We start from the raw sequence: 18820 nt of genomic DNA on the forward strand, positions 1-18820 counted from the left end.
CACGAGGAAAACATGGATGCAGTGAATGCTTCTCAGTCTGAGATAGCGGGCCTCCAGATTAGTTTCCTCAATATTTGTCACTTGCTAAACAACAAGAATGAGGTCGAGGAATTGACTCCACAAGCACACCATAGACATAGTGTGTCTTGCCGAGACATTCCTGACTGCAGAGACCCCGGACAGCCTTGTCAACATCCCAAACTATAAACTAACCCGTCAAGACAGACCTGGCTTCGGTGGTGGAGTAGCGGCCTATGTACGGAGCTCACTTCACGTTACCCGGCTGCAGGACTTCGCCCGTGGTGATCTTGAACTTCTCTTTCTCCTAGTTCACGGCCTCAATGGTAAGCCAATCCTCGGCACAGTCTACCGACCTCCTGGGTTGCTGGTCTCGTCCTGGGACAAGCTGACTGACGCTGTGGACTCAGCCCAAGCGCCCAGGGCCGGCACGCCTATTGCTTTGGTCGGAGATTTCAATATCGATACATCGTCTTCCAGAGCCGCCCAGCTGACGCATCTGCAACACTTCTGCGGTAATTTTTGTATTTTGAACCACGTCACTGAATCGACGCGTGTTGGACGTGGTGGGTCCAGAACCACCATAGATAGATATAGATACATTTTTATTTGAATTCGCAGAACCAAACGGGCGATGTCGCCCAATTACATGGAAGCGACCTCCTATTGGCTGAGGACGGTGCAGTGGGCTCTTGCCGCGTTCTCCCGCATAGCCTCAGTGATCACCTCCTCCCCCCCCCCCGCCCCCATCTTGGCTACCCTTGCCTTTGAAATGCCAAACGTGCCAGTACTCAGATCTAGCCGAAACACCAGAGGAATAAATCTTCCCCAGTTCTGCCAGGACTTGGTCAACTTTCGTTTAGAAGACTTCAGCACGGCGCAATCCTTGGAAGATATGAGGCAGCTCTGGTATGACAAGGTCACCTCACTCCTTGACAGGCACGCTCCTATCCACGAGCACCACTTACCCAGCTCTAGTCAGTCTGGACATCAGACTCTTACAAGATCCCCATGGAAAACGGCCGTTTACCATGATGCAGTTCGCAGACGAAATCATGCCCAACATCGATGGCTCCGAAAACCAACGGACACGGAACTTTATAACACATTTTCAGATAATAATCTTTATTTCAGGATTACCCAAAGGCTGACGCCTATCGGGGGGATCTCCTATTTGTGTAGATGCCCGCAAAGCAGCATAGCGGCTTGCCCGTCAGCTGCTGAAATCAACTAATTACTTACTACATGTATACATGTACACAACTACTGGTCACGTGTCAATCCAACCCCGTAAAGCTTGGAAGGTCCTCAACGACCTCTGCGGTCGGAAGAAATCTTCAACTCCTACTCGGCTCACGGCGTCTGCCCTCAATGCCCAATTCAGTTCAGTTGTCAGCGATTAGGGTCCAGCGGATAATGCCGGCATTAGGCCATGGTAAAAATAATATTATTATCTTTGATTCTCAAGTACGCGCGCACCGATTTTTGGCGGCGCACCGACGATTTTTTTATTTCTATGCATGCATATAATAGTTTCCTCTGAGACAAAAATGCGATAATACTCATAAAAAGGACACACTTCAGGCTCATTACAAACATCTTGAAAGTTTTTGTCTTCACAAGTATACTTTCAAGCCTTCTCATCAGGTGAAATACAGGCAAGGGAAAAGGAACAGGAACAGTGGATTAAATACAGTAAGAAGGTGGTAAAACAGCGCAAAAAGAAAGAAAGAAAGAAAGAAGATAGCTAAAGTAAACAGCGAAAATTGCAATAATGACACAAAGGTGCAAATGCGAGAAAACTCAATAAGCGCGACATGTAGTGCGACAACAAGAGACAACCACTGGACATACATGTAACTAACGAGGTTTTGACGACCTACCTAACAGCCTAAGTGTGAATTTGATTTGTTTCTGCTTGCAAAGGTTGGGTTTCCTTGTGTGGATGTATACAGCTTCCAAAACATTCAGCAATCTAGCACTGCGTACACGTGACACAATCGAAAAACAATCATCCGAATACACAGCACGACAATCAGGATGCTCAAACAAATGACTAGCAATGGACGACTCATACTTATCAGAACTAACATCAGAACAATCAGCATGTGCGGTGGACACATCCGATTTCACATGGCTAGTCGAGTGGACCCTAGCCGTTGCCTCTGTCTGTGCTTTAGTCGCTGCCATCGCCGCCGTTGCCGATCTTGTCATTCTTCTGGTTGATGCGGTTCCTGTCACTGCCACGCACGTAGGTGTCTTGTCCGGTTGTTTTTCTGGTGGTCTAGTTAATTGTGAGGTGACGTTGCTTGGTGTTGATGCCGCTGCGTTGGACCATCTTGTACCAGGATGATTCTTTGCTGGACGTCCCCTCCGTGGTCGAGTGGATCGTGCGTGTTGTGGAATAAGGTGTAGCGGTGCGTGTTGTCGGATGCGTGCGTCCAGATGTTGAAGAGTCCTACCTACATATCGGCTCTCACATTGCCGACACTCGAAGTGATATGTATATGCATATAATAATAATAATAAAACAGGTCGCGTAATGAAGCAGCATAACGATAGATGTGCAAAGTCATGATGCCTGGTCCGCTTCTGTCCTGGGTTCACTACCCCGTGCGTTGCAGCCGCGAGCAAAACCAGCTCAGGCTGAGAGTTCCCTCCATGATTGCTTGTCCAAAGCGCGCATTCTGAGCCCACTCAGATCAGTCATGGTCTTCAGTGGCATGTCTCTGGCAGCTGTGCTTGCCTTGACTGCCGTGGCCAGGTTCGATTTCGGGCGTCCACGCACACCGGTGACATCTCGACGGAAGTAGTTGTCCATTGCCTGCTGTGGCGGGGCATCTGAGGGCATCCTCAGAACATGACCCAACATCCGGAAACGGCGGACAGCAACGGTGTGCGAAAGTGGCTGTGTGTGTGCTCTGGAATATAGGTCTTTGTTGGAGATGATGGCGGGATACCTAATTCCGAACAAGTTCCGTAGTTGACGTCTATGGAAGGCGTTCAGCTTCTCCAGTGCAGCCTCTGTCAGTCCCCAGGTTTCGCAGTTGTATAACAGTGTTGGTAGGACGATGGCATTGTAGAGACGAAGCCTGGTTTCCTCGGATACAAGTTGACGTCGTATCCAGAGCGAATACATGCGGCCATACGATGTTGATGCTTGGTCCATTCGTCGGCTCAAGTCCTCCTCTTCCCCCAAGAGAGAGCCAAGTTGCTTCGATCTTCGCCATTCGGTGGTGGAGGCAGAGATGTGAAGCCACTCTGTTTTGCTGCTGTTAACGTTGAGTGACCAGTCACCCAGGCCGTCAGCTATCACGGGTAGGGAGTTGGCAAGCCATTGTCGCTCAGTCGAATAGAAGGAAATGCCATCGGCATATCCTGTTTCCTGTGGTATTGCTGCATCAGTGTCTGGCCGTGGTGGTAGTTTGCTTCGAGTCTCCCTCAGTGCTGCTTCCAGGTAGCAAACAAACAGAACCGGGCTCAGCCCATCACCCTGTGGTGTACCTAGCGTGCTAACAAACGCCTCCGCTGAAGTGGCACCCACTTTCACAGAGAGTGTTGTACCATACACTGTACTGTTGAGCTATCCGAATTCAAATAAACATTAAAAAAAAAAAAAAAAAAAAAAAATACAGCAAATGGTGAATCAGGCAAGCCTCGTCAGGTCCGGTAATCTCTGACATAACAGCAAGGAGCTTTGTGCGGCTAATGGTGGCGAATGCTTTCGACATGTCGAGGCCAAGGACGTGGCAATCCCACACGAAGTGGGTGGCCTTAGCCGAAATCCAGCGCTGTGTCCACACATGCATGAAAACGGTCAATGCGAAAGGCATGAATCCGGGAGTAGTAAAATACCGGTATTTTTCTACTCCCTGGCCTGAATAATAAAATAATTATAAATTAATTATGAACCTGTGACGTACACATGTGTGACCCTATCTTTGGAAATAAAAAAATTGTGGGAATTAAAATAAAAAGTCGCTCGCTCGCACCGATTTTCACAGGCTCATGACCTGAGAATCAACTTTATTTTTTACCATGGCCTTATATTCGGCATTATACGACTATCCGAGCATCAGAGCATTAGAAAGGAACAAAACAAGCATTAATGGAAGTTAGTTTCCGGAGGAGGAAGGAGGAAACTGTAGTTATCACCAACCCTCACCGCGCCCAGCTCACGCCGCTACGGCGTGCGACCTGAGCTGGGCGCCCTGCCCAGTATGGAACTGTCCTCAAGCCAGTCACGTATTCGGCAGCCCAGTGAGCTGTCTACCGGATCGCAGCGTTTAGAAGCGCCAAATGCGGCAGGGCCAGTCTCAGGCTGGTCGCGTAGGCGGCAGGCCGGTGGGCGACCGGCAAGGCTGCATTCGCATTTGGATCACCGAAGTGATACAGGTGCTTCGACGGCACTCCGTGGCGCATCAAAGATCAAGGAGGCATCTGGGGCCCAGGCAGCCCGCCCGTAACTTCGTAAGCGCACCACCGTATCAGGTATGCGCAGGTGGAGCAGCAGAGCAAGATGTGTGCCTGACACTCACCATCATCCGGTCGACCGCATGGTTGTGCGACTTTACACAGCCGTCACTCATTACTTGCTATTGCTTGCAGAAGGCCAGAATTTTTTTTGCTCTCGTTTGCTCTAAAGCTAGTTGGTTTACATGGTTTATACCCGTACCTGAGCAGGGATCCTACTCAGCAGCAGATCGCTGGTATTCCTCGTTTGAGACCGCGGCGACGGCAGCGTCGGCCCTGACCAACAAGCCTCGGGCGATGAGCATGCCGGCCGAAAATGCAGGCATGGACACTGTCGTGCATGACCAGTTTAGTTGAGTTCCTTGGAGGCGCTATGATGACGGCCGGCGCATGTGTTGGCGCACGGGAGACGATTAGGACAATACGGCGTGCGGAATACTTCGAGCTGGCCACAATGCTTCCTTCCGGTCCTGCCCACACGCAGCCAGCAGCCAAACGTGTTAGAATCGATCAATCCGATGGCAATCACTGAGTGGAATTGTCATTGGCGGCTCCTCTTCTGGCAAGAGAAAAAACTGAATCTCTAATCTACTGGGTCGAGGCCTGGCAGACTTTCAGAACCATCGCGCCTTGCAACACGAGCTTACGCCCTCTGGGGCCCTAAGTAGTCCGACAAGAAATTCATACTGCACGGCGACAAAAAGGCAGTTGGAGCAGTCTGAAATCCGGGACTTGCCGAAATCCAACCGTGACGGAACTAGCCCACTTCAGCCCCCGCATGGTAGCAGAACACAAGGCTTTATCTCGCTGACTACCCATATTACGGCCGCGGACAACTCCGCTGCGGACGCTCTTTCACGCAGACGATTAGTCCATTTCCTCTCATCGGCTCCCTAATCCAGCTGCTGGACTCGGCTTAGTCCCGAACTCATGCTATGCGGGAGCAACTAATCATGGCAGCAAACCGGCTGAACTTCTTCTCAACCAATGCGTGCCTCCTTTTTCATTCGCTGTGTAGTCTATCTCTCTCAGCACACGTGGGTAAGCACGCAAGCACACACACACACCCACGCATACATCAGGGCCTGCTGGAGAGCCGGGTCAGCCGGGTCACGCGCCCGGCTGGGGAACTTCACGACCTGGCTGAACAGATAACACCGGGTCCAGTCTGACCCGGCTGAAAAATGTCTCAAACTGACAATGGATTCCTAAAATACCCGTATTTTACGACTCGCGGACCCCATCTGTTGCAAATCTAGCGCAACCGGACACACTACAGACCAGTGTATTTTACTACTCCCGGCTACAGACTACAGTCTACAAGCGACAGAAACTCGGCTAGGGTCAACTGGGGTCAACTGGTTCGAGCGCGATCTGGCCAGCGGCGAGCAGGAAGTCAGGACATCACGCAGGAAGTCGATGGGGCAGGTAATCAAAAGCGTAACTTTGGCTATAGCTTTTGACACAGTTGCAAGTTTACAGCCGACTGGTGATATGGACGATGGAGCCCGCAGCGAAGAGAAAAAAAACTCATGCTTTCCAAGACTCTTGGAAGAAAGGTCAACCCTGGCTGGACTACGACCAAGGAAGGCAGTCTATCCATGTCATGCGCTTTGTGCAAGACGCATTTCCAAAGGAAGACGAGCGGCGGTGGATTTGGTTGCGATGCGTGGTTGAAAGGTAAGAACTCCCTGCTTCAACTACGACAAGACTATGGCTGCATGGCATTCTGAGGTGACTCGGCGCACTACGACTGCAACGTCAACCTCGTCTGAACGGAGGGACCTGGGCCGCACACCCAGAGCAGCAGCGGCAGCAGCAGCACCAGCAGCAGCAACAGCGCCACCAGCAAAAGCAGCGCCAGCAGCGCCAGTCACTTAGCGCCAGCGCAAGCAGCAGCAGCAGCAGTTGCAACTCCACCAGTTCTCCAGTCTGCTGAAGCCTTTCAGCAGATGGTGCAGCAGATGCCAGTCGGCTTGGCCATGCAGGTGATTCAGTCGCAGCAAGCAGCCACTCCACAAGGTGCTGCAGCCCCCCCCTCCCCCCCCCCCCCCCCCCCCAGTGCTCTATTATGTTACTGCTTTGCATTCTTCACATAATGTCGTTTACCTTCTACGTTTGCGGACTTTGATAGTTCGCCTTGTTCTCTAAAATTTCCGATTTCCGGTAATAAATTCCCCTTTCTGTTTTCCTGCGTTTTGAGCAGGCTTTTTGGTTGTTTTTCTGCAGGATGATCTGACCCGGCTTGACCCGGCTGGCCTGCACACGCCAGGTACACTCTGACCAGGCTGAGTTGAATGTCTAGAGCAGGCCCTGTACATACATACATACATACACACATACATACATACATACACACACACATACTCTCTCTCTCTCTCTCTCTCTCTCTCTCTCTCTCTCTCTCTCTATTTATCCTCCTCTCCTCCACCCCTCACCCTGCTTCGCCTCTAAGTGCTGTCGCTCCCCTCCCCTTCCTACTCGTACTAGGCGGCATTACACCAAGTCTCAGCATGTGGGGTCTACTTTGCTGTTTTGGGGCTTTGTTTGGACATGGCGAGCTGTTATCTTTTTCCTTGCGGCTGTCGTCGCTGTTGCCATTGTTGTTTAGATACCACGGCGAGCCGGCAGTAAGTGCCGGTGTTGGCGGGCTGGCGACCTTGTCTTACTTTCAGTAATTAACACTTTACCCGAGGTGCGACGGATTAATCCGTCACGACCGCGCAGGGCATATTGCAGACACGCGTATGTGCGTTACACACACACACTCACACATTATGCGCACCCGGCGGGCAGGGCGATTGGCCCATGCTGCTTATTCAGTTGTACTAGCGGAGGCAGGGGCGATTCCCCTTCGTAATCGCCCGTGCGGCGGAATACCCGGCGGCCTGATACGGCGGCGGTGCGAGCAAATGCAGGGGTGGTTCCCTTTTGAGCTCTGTTTGTGGCGGAGGCAGGGGCAGCGCCCCTAGCCCATGCGGCGGTTGACCCGGCGGCCCGACATGGCAGTTGACCCAGCGGTCCGATATGGCAACTGACCCGGCGGTCTGATATAGCGGCTGACCCAGCGGTCTGATATGGCGGCGGCTGACCCTGCGGTCTGATATGGCGGCTGACCCAGCGGTCTGATATGGCGGCTGACCCAGCGGTCTGATATGGCGGCTGACCCAGCGGTCTGATACGGCGGCTATGCGAGCAAATGCAGGGGCAGCGCCCCTTTGCGCGTGTTGTTTGCGGCGGCATTGGTCAAGGCAGGGGCAGCGCGCCTCGCCTGGGTGGCGTTATGCCCGGCGCTGCGGCTATGTTTGCAAAACGCAGGGGCCGCTCCCCTTTGAGCTTTGTATGTTCACAGCTATGTTTGCAAGATTCAGGGGCAGCTCCCCTTGGGGCCTGGTACAGTTATGTTTGCAAAAAGCAGGGGCAACTCCCCTCCGAGCCTTGTATGTAATCGTTTACAGCGATGCTTGCAGAAAGCAGGGGTAGCTCCCCTTAGTGCGGGGTATGTTTACAGCTATGTTTGCGAAGAAGAAACAAAAAAAGGGCTTGGAGCTGGGTATGTTTACGGCCACGTTTGCAAAATGCAGGGGTAGCTCTCCTTGGAGCTTTAGGTAGTTGACAGCTACGCGACAAAATGCAGGGACAGCTCCCCTTGGAGCTTTGGATGTTTACAGCTATGTTTGCAAAATGCAGGGGCAGCTCCCCTTGGAGCTTTAACTAGTTTACAACTGTGCGGACAAAATGCAGGGGCAGCACTCCTTGAAACTTTGGATGTTTACCACTATGTTGGCTAAATGCAGGGGCAGTTCCCCTTGGGGCTTGGATGTTTACAGCCAGGTTTGCAAAATGCAGGGGTAGCTCCCCTCAGAGCGTTGTAGGTTTACAGCTAGGTTTGCCAAATGCAGGGGCAGCTCCCCTTGGAACTTTGGATGTTTACAGCTATATTTGCAAATACAGGGGCAGCTCCCCTTGGAGCCTTCCACGTTTACAACTATGTTTGCAAAATGCAGGGGCAGCTCCCCTTTGAGCTTCGTAGGTTTACTGCTAGGTTTGCAAAACGCAAGGGTAGCTCCCCTTTGGAGCTTTGGACGTTTACAGCTATGCTTGCAAACTGCAGGGGCAGCTCCCCTGGGAGCTTTTGAAGTTGGATGTTTACAGGTGTGGTCGCAAAATGCAGGGGCAGCTCCCCGGGGAGCTTTGGATGTTTACAGCTATGTTTGCAAATGCAGGGTCAGCCCCCCTTGGAGCCTTGGATGCTTACAACTATGTGTGCAAAATGCAGGGACAGCTTCCCTTTGAGCTTTGTTGGTTTACAGCTAGGTTTGCAAAACGCAGGGGTAGCTCCCCTGAGCTTTGGATGTTTATAGCTATGCTTGCAAAATGCAGGGGCAGCTCCCCTTGGAGCCTTGGAAGTTTACAGCTATGTTTGCAAAATGCAGGGGCAGCTCCCCTGGGAGCATTGGATGTGTACAGCTATGTTTGCAAAATGCAGGGGCATCTCCCCTTGGAGCTTTGTATATTTACAGCTAGGCTTGCAAAATGCAGGGGCAGCTCTCCCTCGGAGCGTGGTTTGTTTGCAGCTGAGATGGGGAGTGCAACCGAAGATCTCCTTTCGAGCTTGCTTGTTCGCATTTGCTTGTTAGCACCGTAGCTCGGGCACCCAGCAGGTCCTGACTGGCCTCTAGCGCATACTCCCGGCCACATTTATTGCCTGTTGCAGGATAGGGGCCTCACCCCATATTTTTTTTTTGGACGATCGGCGGGCGGGAAGCCGTCATCGACCTAAGAGGCAAAATACAAGAATAACTGAGAAACTAATAATTGTATACAACGCGCCAACCCTTTGGCTCTGTTGTCGGCTCTGCGGGAGGCACCCAGGTATCCCCCTCGTGCGAACACCACCCGTGGAAGCGGAAAAGTTGTGACGGCGTATTCAGTAGTGCCCAGCACCAGCAGGACCTACCAATCAGGGGAAAGCCTAGCAGTCCTTCATGGCAATTCCCTTGGTAGACCCCCTCAAGTGGACACAGGATCTGGCCACCAGGAAGGGGCCTGGACGGCAGCTCCAGGTCACCGGAAGGTGGTCAGGGTTGACCCGCAAGAGATGCATGTGCGGTGGAGCCTGTGACTAAACGGCCACCCCTTGGGGCCAGAGAAAGCGGTCTTGAGGGGCAGGTGGTCCTTAGTTGGAGGCTTGCACCGCAAACTATGAATGTGAGACCGTCCGTGCCCGGCGAAGGTGTCCATAGTACCAGGCGGGTAGCTAGTCACACTTGTATCCAACACGACAGCCCTTCGGCTGTTGTCTGCCCGGCTTGGGGCGCCCAGGTATCCCCCGTGCGAACACTACCCGCGGAAGCTGACAAGTCGTCAGCGTATTCAGTAGTGCCCAGCACCAGCAGGAGCTACCAACCAGGGGAAAGCCTAGCAGTCCTTCATGGCAATGCCCTTGGTAGACGCCCTCAAGCTGACACAAGATCTGGCGGCCAGGAAGGTGCCCGGACAGCAGCTCCAGGCCGCCGGAAGGTGGTCAGGGTTGACCCGCAAGAGATACATGTGCGGTTGAGCCTGTGGCTAACGACCACCCCTTGGGGCCAGAGAAAGCGGTCCTTAGTGGCAGGTGGTCCTTGGCTGCAGGCTTGCACTGCACAACCATTATGAATGTGAGACCGTCCGGGCCCGGCGAAGTGGTCGGTAGTACCAGACTGGTCGCTGGTCACGGTGGTCTTTAGCTACTGGTTTCACTGTATACCGAATCAGGCATGCCATCACAGGTCTACAGCGAACAGCACAGAGATCGACGGGACCAAGAATAGGGGATAGCGTGCGGTGAGGCCACCCCCATTAGTTTTGGGAGGCACGGCTTCATGTTAGAGCAGTAAATTGCAGTTAGGGACTCAGCTGAGTCAAGCTGGACTCAGCGTGTCAAGTTTGGCATAATACAATAAGCGCGCTATCCCCAAACAGTTGTGTGGTTATTGTGTGAGTGTATATGCAGGAGTCCGCGGTCACGTGAGGGGGGAGTGATAAATGGAAGTTTCCGGAGGAGGAAGGAGGAAACTGTAGTTATCACCAACCCTCACCGCGCCCAGCTCACGCCGCTACGGCGTGCGACCTGAGCTGGGCAGTGGGCGCCCTGCCCAGTATGGAACTGTCCTCAAGCCAGTCACGTACTCGGCAGCCCAGTGAGCTGTCTACCGGATCGCAGCGTTTAGAAGCGCCAAATGCGGCAGGGCCAGTCTCAGGCTGGTCGCGTAGGCGGCAGGCCGGTGGGCGACCGGCAAGGCTGCATTCGCATTTGGATCACCGAAGTGATACAGGTGCTTCGACGGCACTCCGTGGCGCATCAAGGAGGCATCTGGGGCCCAGGCAGCCCGCCCGTAAGCGCACCACCGTATCAGGTATGCGCAGGTGGAGCAGCAGAGCAAGATGTGTGCCTGACACTCACCATCATCCGGTCGACCGCATGGTTGTGCGACTTTACACAGCCGTCACTCATTACTTGCTATTGCTTGCAGAAGGCCAGAATTTTTTTTCTTTTTTCGCTCTTTCCCTTCTTCCAGGCACGGCTTCATGTTAGAGCAGTAAATTGCAGTTAGGGACTCAGCTGAGTCAAGCTGGACTCAGCGTGTCAAGTTTGGCATAATACAATAAGCGCGCTATCCCCAAACAGTTGTGTGGTTATTGTGTGAGTGTATATGCAGGAGTCCGCGGTCACGTGAGGGGGGAGTGATAATGTGAGGTTTGAGCGGCATAACGAGTTTCATTATTATTATTATTATACGCACGTCCGCGTTTACGTCAACAGTAAGTCCACGTATTCGCATGTGCCAGAAGACAGGCAGAGTGGGCAGGGAGGAAAACAAAAATAAACAAGAGCAAAAAATAAATGTAAGACAGCAGGCGACAGGCACATAACTCATGTTCGATGATAGGTGCTCAATGCACGGGATCTATTCGAAAGATCAAAAAAATACAACAAGAATAACAGACAACGACGATAGGTTTGTAGCTCATGGTCGATGGTAAGTGCTAAATGCAAGGGGTCTGTACAATGCCTCTGTCCCATCCGTTAGTTACTGCGTACATCCTGGCACAGCCCGCGCCACGCAGGCCTGTCAGCGGCGATGGCCCGCAGGTGCTCCAGGTCTGCCAGGTTCCTCAGACTCCTCAGTCCTGCTGATTCTAGGTCCGCGGATAGTGTGGACACGATGGTTGTCCGTGGCCGCCCTCGCCATACCTTGTCCCCACAGGTGAAGTAACTCCGCATAGCGAGGGCGGCAGGCGTGTCTTGAGGGAGTCTAAGAATATGCCCAAACAGGCCCCATCTGGATCGCCGCATGAGGGCACTGATGGGCTCTGCGTGGCATCTGCCGTACAGGGCTTTGTTTGGAATCACCTGCGGCCAGCGGATACCCAGGAGACTCCGAAGTTGTCTTCGATGGAATGTGTCCAGACGCTCCCATGCTGAAGCCGTCAGTCCCCAGGTGCCTCCATTGTACGTTAGCACAGGGATGATAAACGCGTTGTAAAGCCTTAGCCGTAGACTTTCGCTGATGATCGATCGACGACACCATACCGTGAATAGCGCTCTGAAGGCTGCCGTTGCTAATTGTTTCCTTCGTGCAACATCTTCCTCGTCGCCAAGGAGTGATCCGAGTTTTTTTGTTTTCCGCCATACTTCAGCCAGGCGGTCTCCTTCCCGGCGCAATGTTGTTTTTTCTGTTTTATCTTCGTTGACCTTTAGGTGCCAGTCTCCAAGGATAGTGATGATATACGGTTCGATGCTCTCCAGCCAGGGTCTGGATTGGCTGATGAAATCAGTGTCATCGGCATAAATCACTTCTGGTGGTAGAGCCATGTCGCTCATTGGCCTGGGCGGAATCGATGCTCTGATCTCCCTCAAGGCTGATTCCAGGTAGATCACAAATACTACAGGAGAGAGAGAGTCACCTTGGGGGGTTCCGATGGTGGACTTGAAATCAGGTGAAACTTCCTTTCCAAGACGGACAGATATGGTTGTGTTTGACAGCAATATCCGTACCAGTCGGATGTCATCCTCCGTGACGATTGCTCTCATGGTACTCAGCAGCTTCTCCCTTGAAACGGTGTCGAAAGCCTTCGACATATCTATTCCGTGAATCTCTATTACGCTCTGGTACTTCTGGGCAATTGCAGCCATCCACCGGTGTGCCCAGACGGCATCCGCCGTCGACCTTCCGGGTCTGAATCCACTGTGTGTAGGGCTAAGGTACTCATTCACTGCCGGTTGGATACGTCTGAGGGTCAATAACGATACAGCCTTCCTGACGGAATCCAGCAGAGTGATTGGGCGCAAATTACTGGTCGGTCCCCTCTTCTTGTTGGGCTTCTGCAGTGGGATTAGGGTGCCTGCTCCTAGATCTATAGGGCTATGGAGTTCGAACATGCGGTTGAGGCAGAGAGCGATCCTGGCTGCTAGTTCGGCGCCACCATACTTCACCAACTCCGCATTCACCCCATCCGGGCCTGGTGCTCTGCCATTGTTGAGGCGCCCGATGCACGTTTCTAGTTCTGCTGCTGTTATCGGACGCTGCAGAGGCCTCGGCTTTCCCTCAAACGGGTCGATAGGCTTCTCACTGTTGCGATTGAATTGCGTGCTGAAGTGCGTTCTAATGATATTCAGGGATTCTTCGGCATTTCCAACTATTCTTCCCTGGGAGTCCTCGACCACCACTTTCTGTGCTTGCTTTCTTGTCATAACTGTCACAGCTTTAAACATTCTGGCACCATCTTTCAATCTCTCCACTTCCTCTGCCATCGAGTTCAATCTCCTCTCGTTGCTCTCTTTGCATCGCCGCCTGATGTCATGTTGAATGATGTTGCGTTGAATTTTCAAGTCCGCCCGTTTACTAATGTTAGTTGTGCTTGCCCAGCTCAGTCTAAGCTCCTTCTGCTTCTTCGACAGCCTTACTATCTCGGGATCCGTCGATTGTCTTCTCTGCGGCTTTTTCTCGTGCCCCACAACGCTGCTCGCAACCGTACTGATAGTGTTGATAATTTTTTCATAAGTTTTTTGACAGGATGTTTCCTTATCTAGTGACCGCAAAGACTTCGTGACTGCCTCCTGGTACTGACATTGAACCTCCTTGCTCTCTGCAAGTTTCTTGACGTTGATCTTGTCCGCCGAGACGGAGGGTGCTGAGGTTGGTCCCGTCACTGTTCGTTGTCTGCCTTGGAGCACTCCATATAGTCTGGAGAGGTCCAACTCAGCAACAACTAGTCGGTGATCAGTGGTAAGCTCAATTCCAGCATAACTTCTGCTATTCCTCAAGAGCCTTTTTTGAGACGAGCGACACAGTACATAATCTATCTGGTTGTAGACCGGTACAACCTTCTGTGTTTGGCTATCCTTCCGCCACCCGGTCCAGGTAGTAATGTGGCGTGCTGGATGCTGAAATGATGTGTTGGCCAAGAATAGGTTGTTACATTCGCAAAAATCCACGAGCAGCTGGCCAGCTATATTCCGCTTTCCCCTGCCGTGACTGCCGATCGTAGTTTCTCTTGCTTTGCGGGTGCCAGCCTTTGCATTGAAGTCACCCGTGATGTACAGCAAAGTGCTCGACTTGACTGTATCATATGCTTGCGAGAGTGCGTCGTAGAATTTATCCAATTCATCGACCGACTGCAAGCATCGCGAGCTCGCCGGTGCATACACGTTAATTATTGATAGTTCACCTTTTCCTCCGACCTTCGCGCTGTCCGTGTCCTTGGCGTTACCTCCACCGCTATCGTTCTCAAATAATTTGAGTGTCAGGACCGCGACTCGGTCGGAAACCTGCCAATATCGCTGGATATTGCTGGAAAGTCCTGATGACACCACGAATCCCAGGCCGTAGTGGCGACATTCTGGCGGAAAGCAAATCAGACGATATCCATCCCTCACGATATCCAGGCCACGAGACAATTTCGTTTCTTGAATGCAACAAATATTTATTTTATAAGATTTCAAACCGCGTTTGAGCGACTCTTGTCTTGCCGTGGACGAAATGCCCCTCACGTTCAACGTCGCTAGAGTAAATGGCGCTGAAGAGCGCCTGAATCCTGCCAGCATTGTCTGTCTTCCGATAAATACGAGTCTCTCTGAGGAGAGAGAGAGAAAGCGTAACCTTCCTCAACCAAAAAAAGTTTCGAGTTTCATAGTGGATAATATCGGGAAATCCCACGTTTTTGGCAACAATCGGCTACAATCATGATCACGAGATGTTGTCTGATGGTTGGTTTTTGCCACGAAACTCTGAGTAACAACGAAACAGCCCTATTTTACTCCTTTTGTGTACCTCTTGCGTACTACGCTCCGCCCATTCCGGGCATTTGAGCACTATGCATTGTACCAGTGCATGACTTTGTGATTGTGTAGACACGTAACACCTTTAGCACTAACGCTACAGTCATAACTATTGCTACATAAAACAATATGATTGTAGCGATGTGGTCAGGTAAATAATATACAAGACATTTGTGAAACATGCCCAACCGAGGCTGCGGCCGAGGCAGTTCAAGTGACACAAATCCGGAGAAATTATTTACGAGGTTTCTTTTACTTTTAGAATAATGGAGAGCTATGGAGGAGACATACGCGAAGTGAATATCAAACAGACGAAGAAGAGCCTAGTTGTGCCAGAGGCTCTGGCGATAGCATCTCTAGCGATACTGAAGTAGACGCTGATTTGGACCAGGATGAAGGAGCGGCTATAAGCAGAAATAGCTCGTTCCAAAAGAACTGCCTTTGCCGAGTCCAGCTCAGGAGGCTCGAAAAGAACTAGAATTTCTCATGGACTCAGTACCAAGTCGATTGCTCAGCAGCGCCTGTCTTACTTTCCTGATGAAGCACGTACAGTTAGTTTTGGACGATAGTAAGGCCAGGCCTACAGTCAAATGCTATCAGAAAGGAAGAGTATTGTGGCAAGCCATACGTCTACACACCATCTCAAGGAGAAGTTCAAGATGAGAGCACAAGCAAAGGATGTAGAGTGGCAAAATAACTTCTGACCACGTGTTTTCAGGACTTCCGCAAATGGGAGGGCTCTCCATCTGAGATCGGATCTCAGGAGCTGGCCTCACGTCTGCTGTTTCAGATGAAGACATTATTCACAGAGTGGACGCAGTGACAGCTTGTCTGCAGGCAGGAATACTATTTGCCAAGATTAACTTCATCCCAACTATTATTATTATTATTATTATTATTATTATTATGAAATGACCCAAAGGCAATGTGCCTATCGAGGGGTTCATTTGATTGAAAGAACAGTAGATGTAGATGTATGTACAAAGAGAAGTAGGGATTGATGAGGAGAGAAATGGGGAAAATCAACTGCAAGGTGGCGGAATTCCGTTGATTGCATAAGCATAGTCAGCTGTAAATTTCCTGAGGGCAGCTTTGAACTTATAGAGCGAGGCTTCCGATGTTAGACTGGAGGGTAAACAGTTCCATAGAATAGCAGTTCGGAACATGAAGAGAGACTTAGACAATGATTTAAATTTGGGAAGAATGATTTTATTTGGTCGTCGCTCACTATTCGTAATCTTGAAATGGAAATCAGCAAGGTAATCACGATGATGGAAAACATATCTGTGAAAAGTAGTGAGACTGATGATTTGACGACGATAGGCTAGTGACTCTAGGGAGCATTTAGAATTTAAGACAGATTTGGAAGAAGTGTAATCAAATGCAATTTTTTTCTTTTTCAGTAGAGCTCTAGCAAACCTTGCCTGTAATTGATCAAGAGTGGTCATGGGTTTCTTATTAGATCCAAACGACCACACCGTACAGCTATATTCGATCACAGGTCTTACGAACCCTTTGTACAGTATGATCATTGCCGAAGGCGTAAGTTGCTGGGACATAATTATATGAATGACTACCTGCAATAATGGTTTCATCTCCCACTACATGGATAATTAGGGGAAAGATTTGATACACCGACTATTCTGCCACAACCCTGCATCAAAGTTGGAATGGAGAGAAATCAATGGAGAAGCGATCATGTCTTATAGTGCTAAGAAGTGGTGGAGCTCGTGAGAGATAAGGTGGCAACTTCAGATGCAGATCGACGATATGCATAATTTCCTGGAAGTTTGACAATCTGCAGACTTTCTTCCATTTTTGTCCCAAACCGAGAGCATTATATCCCTTGTTGAAGCATTATAATCAGCATTATAAGGCAGTTTTTGGAGCATTATGGTTAGCATTATATAAACATTTTCAGAGCATTATCCGCTGGACTCTATCAGTGATCCGCAGCGACCTGATGTCCTATCCCAACCTGATGGACCAAGCATAGCAGATGGCTTAAACCGCTTCGAACCAGCCACATGCGGAGAAGTGCTTGCTCTCCTACTGAAGGTAGACGAGAGGAAGGCCACGGGTAGCGACGGAATTCCCTGCTATGTGTTGCGACACTGCGCTCGGGTCCTGGCCCCGTCCCTGACTATCTTGATGAACGCGTCACTGGCCATGGGAAAGGTTCCGATGATGCTGAAATTGGCCCATATTCGCCCCATTTTCAAGGCAGGGGACCCCGAAACTGCTAAGAACTACCGCCCTATATCTTTGCTTCCGGTTGTTTCAAAGATCCTGGAAAGGATTGTGCATAAAAGGCTATGTGTGCTCCTAACCGAACATGACCTCCTTCCTGCCGAGCAATTTGCTTACCGAGCACACCACTCCACAGAGGACGCAGTCTTGTTGGCTGTGGATCAATTTTATGAAGCCGCAGACCAGCACCTGCATACCGGCGTGGTGCTCATAGGTATGAGCAAAGCTTTCGACAAGGTCCAACATCAGACCTTGCTCCAGGATCTCTTCACTTGGCGTCTCCTCTACGGCACTGGACTGGTTTGCGGACTACCTCAGCGCGCGACGCCAGTGTGTGGTCACTGCCAACGGTACACACTCAGAGGAAACAGCTTGCACGTGCGGTGTCCCCGGGGAAGCGTGCTTGGTCCGATATTATTCGCGATCTACACGAGATGTGTCGCATCAGTTGCTGAGCCCCAAGCTGTGGAACGCACTACCCAGCGACATCTGCACCATCCCACAACGCAGTGTGTTCAAGATGTCAGTCATCCCCCATACGCTCGCTCCATGAAACGTATCACCCATTATTCCAGTCACTGTTGCTGTCGCATCCACTCGTACGTCGCATCCACTCGTAGTCCACGTCCACTGATGTCGACCGAGGTAGCTCTCTTGCTACTGTGCTGCTGTGTAATAGTGACATGTACCCAGCTAATGTCTCTGCTTCGTTCAGGGAATTCAGAATAGGAAGACTGCTGTACCACCCGCTCTTTTCTTTTTACTTTTAAAAGCGATTATTTGTAACATGGAAATTTGTTCCTTGGCTCACCATCTGAGTTCTTAAAGCTATTATTCATTTTCTGCTGACCCCGGTTATTTCTTTTATTATTATTATTTTCTTTGCCTTCGCTTTCTTGTTATTGGGCAACTTGCCCGTTAGAATCTGCGAAGTGAAATAAACAACAACAACAACAACCCGGTGCGTACACTAATGTTCGCGGACGACATAATGCTGTACCTGAGCCACGCTAGCGCTCACGCCATCAACATCACCCTTTCCACAGCAGTGTCAGCTGTCGCCAGGCTACTCGATGCCAAAAGGGCTTATCCTCAACACCGGAAAGACACAAGTGCTTGCAATCAAAGCTGGACGGCAGGCACACCTCGACCTCCACATTACATTGGCACGCCTCTTGCCCAGACCAGTACGGCTCGCTACCTCGGAGTCACTCTGGACGAAAATCTTCGCTGGTCACCGCAAGTCACCTCCATCGTCCGTCGCACGGCTATGAAGCTGCGGATCCTCCGCCAGATCCGGCACTGCCTAACAATGCGGCAGGCGATGCTGTATTACTCTGCCCTTGTCACACCGGACATTCTATATGCGTCGAATGCGTTTCTCCCAGGACTGTCCGCTGAGCAGCAGAACACAGTAGCCAAACTGGATAAACGTTGCATCTGTTGCGTGGCCGATGAGCATCCATTGGCCCACACTCTTCCCCTGTACAGGCTGGGTGTCTGCCCAGTGCTGGAACGAGGGGAATGCAAGCTCCGACTCCTGACGTTTCGAATCCGTTCTGGAATCGCCAATGAGCTGTTGTCGTCCCGACTTGTATTGCAAGGCCTCCCCTCATTGCTACTTCCATTTTCGTATTTTTATTTATTCCTCTCTTCATTTCTGACTCTTCTTACTGGTTGTCATCGCTTTGATAATATTGGGCAGAACTGCCCGTTTGACATGCGATGTAAGATAAATAAACAACAACAACAATA

Source organism: Sycon ciliatum, chromosome 1 (genome assembly GCF_964019385.1).
Source record: "Sycon ciliatum chromosome 1, ocSycCili1.1, whole genome shotgun sequence".
Taxonomy (NCBI): Eukaryota; Metazoa; Porifera; class Calcarea; order Leucosolenida; family Sycettidae; genus Sycon; species Sycon ciliatum.